At 53.5% G+C, this 5,182-nt stretch overlaps 1 long non-coding RNA gene across 3 annotated transcripts; it reads right to left on the bottom strand.

Annotated features, from left to right (window-relative positions):
* Nucleotides 1-1,947: 1,947 nt before the first annotated feature.
* Nucleotides 1,948-5,176, bottom strand: LOC115940628 (uncharacterized). 3 transcript variants are annotated; one of them, XR_014141740.1, is made up of 2 exons: nt 4,764-5,176; nt 1,948-4,508 (listed from the first exon to the last, which is right to left on the bottom strand). It is a non-coding gene; the product is annotated as an uncharacterized LOC115940628 (long non-coding RNA). The 3 variants fall into 3 exon arrangements; XR_014141739.1 differs by having other exon boundaries at nt 1,948-4,480; XR_014141741.1 differs by having other exon boundaries at nt 1,948-4,401.
* Between the last annotated feature and the right edge of the window lie 6 nt (nt 5,177-5,182).

Raw genomic sequence — 5,182 nt, 5'->3', positions numbered from 1 at the left:
GTCCCGTGTGCTCGTGCGTGTGCTGTCCCGTGTACGCGCGCACGTCTGTGCTTCTGCTCGTGCGTGTGCTGTCCCGTGTGCTCGTGCGTGTGCTGTCCCGTGTACACGCGCACATCTTTGCTTCTGCTCGTGCGTGTGCTGTCCCGTGTGCTCGTGCATGTGCTGTCCCGTGTACGCGCGCACGTCTGTGCTTCTGTTCGTGCGTGTGCTGTCCCATGTACGCGCGCACGTCTGTGCTTCTGCTCGTGCGTGTGCTGTCCCGTGTGCTCGTGCATGTGCTGTCCCGTGCGCGCCCGTCTGTGCTTCTGCTCGTGTGCACTGGTGTTTACCCCACACTGAACGCAAGCTGATACTGGATCTCCAGCTGTCACCCGTGACCGCACAGGTCATTCTAGCCGCCACTCCTTGCTTAACCCCAAGTAGTGAGAAACCTGGCTGCCACTGTCTGCCACCCGCTTGCTGAACTGTTTGATTCTGGTGGACACATCAGAATCGATAAACCATAGCCCATAGGGAACAGTCTATCAGCTAGTGAGCAGGGCTGTGCACACTTCGTGGCCTCTCATCTTGCAAACTCTTCTCATCCCCAAAGTGACTTGGGTCAGCACTTCCCCACCCCCTTCACTGAGGTCATTTCATTTGAAATGTACTTTGCTTGCTTGCTTGCTTTTGCCACATTCTGATTCTCCCAACTTCCTAAAAGAGCTTTTAAGAATTTGCGTCCATTGGGGTTCACACCAAGCTATGCTGTTCCGTGAATCTTGATAAACACACGGTGCCACTTACCCTAGGAACAGCTTCCCTGCTCAACCCCCAACCCTGGTTCATAGTTGGAGGCCAGTTCGTTTCAAGGTGGTTTGTTCTGCATCAAAGGATACAGGAAATAGCTGGATAATTTTTTTTTAAAGATTTTATTTATTTATTTATTTGACAGAGTTAGCGAGAGCAGGAACACAAGCAGGGGGAGCGGGAGAGGGAGAAGCAGGCTTCCCATGAGCAGGAAGCCCGATGCGGGGCTCGATCCCAGGACCCTGGGATCACGATCCGAGCCGAAGGCAGACGCTTAACAGCTGAGCCACCCAGGTGCCCCTAGCTGGATAATTTTTAAAGATACTGAGATTCCCATAGACAGGGACTACAGAAATAGTGATCACTATATAAAAACATTTGTTCTTTTTTCAAATTGTGTCTAGTTTGGATGGTAAAGTTTGACATATATGTTGTGTCACATACAGTTGAATAGAGACGAACTAAAGTGGACAGCGTAGATATGTCATGTAGAACATGGAAACACATTCACAGAGAGGCAGAAGGATGTTGTTAAACTGAGCAGGTGTATCTAGAATAATAAAGAGAAGGAAACCAGTTGCTTCCTGTTTGGATCCGGAAGAGCATCTCTCTCACCCAGCCTCGGCCTCCTTGGGCCCTCCCTGTGGGTCTCGGGCTGATGCCCACCACGGCTCGAATCTGTTACCAAATGGTCCTCATCTTAGGGGGCAAAGGCTCCTGCTAATCATTTCAAACCTGTGCTCGTTTTACATATCTCCACCCTGATTAAAACTACAGCTGGGGCGGGTGCCTGGGTGGCTCAGTCATTAAGCGTCTGCCTTCAGCTCAGGTCAGATCCTGGGGTCCTGGGATCGAGTCCCACATCGGGCTCCCCACTCGGCGGGAAGCCTGCTTTTCCCTCTCCCACTCCCCCTGCTTGTGTTCCTGCTCTCGCTCTCTCTCTCTCTGTCAAATAAATAAATAAAATCTTTAAAAAAAAAAAACTACAGCTGAGACGACCGTGTTCCTACCAGGCCCCTTCTCACAACTCCCGGTGTTGCCTTCCCAAAATTCAGGCCTCATGTCAGAAATGGAAAAGCGAGCAGCACGTGCTCAACCTCACCTGTCTCTGTTGGCAAAACAAAGGCCACCTCTCTTGTTGTACAAAAGGAGGACTAGTACAGAGAAGTAAATGATTTATTAACATATTTTAATCACCTCATCACATAGTATGAGGCCTGAGTGATGGGAAAGTCAAGTAAGAAATGCTCCATCTTCCTAGGCTGTCTTTATACAGAAGTCGAGCTGTTACCGTTGCTGTGTTTGAGCAGCTTTGCCGGTTTCTGTTGAAGCGAAGGACTGGCGTAGTCTTGTCCACAGACGAGCTTCATTTCTGTTTCCGTGCTCTTGCTGGGCAGTCAGGACACCACGGGGCCAACTAAAAGCGCCTGGTAGTTTTTAGTGTTCTCCCAGCCCGTTAAGTGTTGTAATGCTCAGAGTCACTGTTGACCAAATCCTTGGAGAGTATGTTGCACCCCAAGAGAGATTTTGCCCTCTGACCTTTGCACGTTCTGTCCAGCTTGGTGAGCCAGTGGTGGTTTCTGCTTTCCTCACACTTACCTGCTACAAACTGCAAATCAGAAATGGACTGTTCTGGAAGAAAGATCAAAAGGGCCGGTATATGAGTGGCTGTTTCAGGGACTTCTGACTGTCGATACTGTGGGAAACAGCGTCCTTGGACAAGCTGCCAGGTGACCATACCTGGACACCTGCCACACTGTCTCAAGGGACCACGTCAGGGCTCTGGGGCCCCTTTGTACCAGTTGCTTCCTCTTTGGATCAGGAAGAGCATGTCTCTCATCTAGACTCAGCTTCTTTGGGACCTCCCTGTGGGTCTCGGGCTGATCCCCACCATGGCTCGAAGTAGGCAGCCTAGGAACACATTCAGCTTAGCCCAAGATCCACATGATGAGGCAGAGTACGTGAGGGTATGGGTGGGGGTGCTGGGCATGCAAGGTAATGGGAACCTTCCAGGCTGCATGGGCCCGAGGCACACTGCAGAGGGGGGCGGGGTGCTGGTTTCCCTGTTGAGAGCACTGCAGGAAGATTACTGTGGCCAGGTCAAGGCTTCGAGATGGCCGAGGGACAGTGTGTCGTGGGCATGACACCACTGACCAACCCAGCCCAGCCCGACACACAGGAGAACCCCTTCCTCCTGCAGCATTCCTGCTGGGAGAGCTCGACCCCACGCTCAATGTAAAGCTGAGATGCTCAAAGGAATCACGTGCACGGGGTGCCTGGGTGGCTCAGTTGTTAAGTGTCTGCCTTTGGCTGAGGTCATGATCCCAGGGTCCTGGGATCGAGCCCCGCATCGGGCTCCCTGCTCCGCGGGAAGCCTGCTTCTCCCTCTTCCACTCCCCCAGTTTGTGCGCTCTCTCTCTCTTCTGTCAAATAAATAAAATCTTAAAAAAAAAAAAAAAAAGGAAAGTTGGCTGGTCCATGACACAATGTTTCTATATTTCCATATTCTTGTCTGTATTTTTGCTTATTTTTTTAAGTTTTTTTTTTTTTTTTTTTTGAGAGAGAGCGAGGGCATGAGTTGGTGGGGGCATAGGGAGAGAGAATCTCAGGCAGACTCTCCAATGAGTGCAGAGCCCTCTACCCTGAGATCATGACCTGAGCTGAAATTAAGAGTCGGACACTTAAACGACTGAATCACCCAGGCACCCCTATTTTATTTTAAGTCCTCTACACCCAACTCGAGGCTCAAACTCACAATCTGGAGATGGAGAGCACACGCTCCGTCGACCGACCAAGCCAGGCAGGTGCCTGTCCTCTCTGTCTTCTCAAATCAGTGTCTCAATGCCTCGACGACCTCTCAGCCCGACCTGACAAGTCATTGACCTGTGGTCCTCACCAGAAGGCAGCCAGAGCCCTCACAGTCAACAGCTCTCCTGAGGGACACACTCAGCTCTTCAGACCCCGGATGTGCGGAGTTCCCTGCCTCGTGGCATGAGAGGCCACGGTGTGCAAGCCCTTAGGCCTCCAGAGGAAGGGCCAATGCATATGCAAGTGGCCCTGCCCAGAATGGTTACAACTGGCAGAAACTTGTCAGTGAAGTTGGGCGAGCTTGCAGTCTGTGACGTGGCTCTCCATGTGGCCTCAGCCTCGTGGCCTGCCCTGCACCACATGCTGCAGCCAGCAGCCAGCCCCAAACTGAGGAACCAGTCCCTTCTCCTTGTGAAATGTGTGCCTTTTGCTGGGTTAAGCCCTGGCCTCGCTCTGTTCCGGAGATAGTTATGTTTGTCTTCTCTCGCTGTACCACAAATTGCCACAAATTGAGCAGCTTAATGAAACACATTCACTATTACACGGCTTCCCTGGGTCAGACATGTGGATGCGAGTTTTCTGGGCCCTCAGCTCAGGGCCTCCCAGGTGAAATCGGTGTCTGCCGGGGCTGTGTCCGGGCCTGAGCGCGGCCCTCTCCCACGCTCTTGTGGGGGGCGGGCGGAGTCCAGTTCCTTGTTGTTGTAGGCCTGAGGTCCACTTTCTTCTTGGCTGTTGGCCGCCCACATGGTCCCTGCAAGGCCCTTTCAGAGTGGCCAGATGACTGCAGGCAGCAGGACGGAGACCCTGTCGGAGAGTGGCGTCCCAGCACTTCGTCATGTGGGTGCAAAAGGCCCTTCCGGCATTGTTTCGGCTCCTGCCCACACTAAAGGGGAAGACACGGGGTGTGCCCCCTGGGGGCCCGGACATCATGCCACCTGGCCCTTGGAGGACTGTTTTCCTTGTGTGTTCATATAAACCCTACCAGCTCTAAGCCATCGCACACTCCTGCACCCCCAGACCACATCCTCCTCACTTAGACCCTCCAAGCCCCTATCTTGCTCACTGAGCATGAGAGCCAGACTGGGGTCCCCACAGACCTCCCCATGCCCCCAGCTCTGCTCTCTCATCAGGGAGACAGCTTCCCCAGGCACCGGCCTGACATTTACCTGTGGGTGTCACTCCCTCAGAGGCCGTCCCGGTCAGTCCTGTGGAGGGAGAGTCTGCCCTGTTTTCGTCTCTTGACACTTCTCCCAGGGATGAAAACCATCTTATCTGTCCATGAGCCGGCCTGCCGTCTGCCTGCCTCCCTCCGACAGCTTCCAGTTCCCTGGCACACAGTAGGTGCTCAGCGAATATTTCTCGAGTGACAGAACGGTGGGCGTGAGCACGCGTCTCTGTGTCTGGTGGCGTCTCTGAGTGCCTGTGGTTTCTCCTCCCAGTGAGCCTGGCTGCCTGGAATGTCCGAGTCCCCGGGAGCAGAAGCCAGAACCAGATTCTTAGCGGGGCTGGTTGGCTGACCCCTGCCTTGTCCAGCCACGCCTCCTAGAAGAGGGGAGGTGGGTACATGGCTCCAGTCTGGCGGGGG

This window comes from Leptonychotes weddellii, unplaced genomic scaffold (genome assembly GCF_054177405.1).
Source record: "Leptonychotes weddellii isolate Sample4059 unplaced genomic scaffold, ASM5417740v2 HiC_scaffold_14413, whole genome shotgun sequence".
Classification (NCBI taxonomy): Eukaryota; Metazoa; Chordata; class Mammalia; order Carnivora; family Phocidae; genus Leptonychotes; species Leptonychotes weddellii.
Note: the sequence above shows the minus strand (reverse complement) of the source record. Positions and strands in the feature narration are given on the sequence as shown.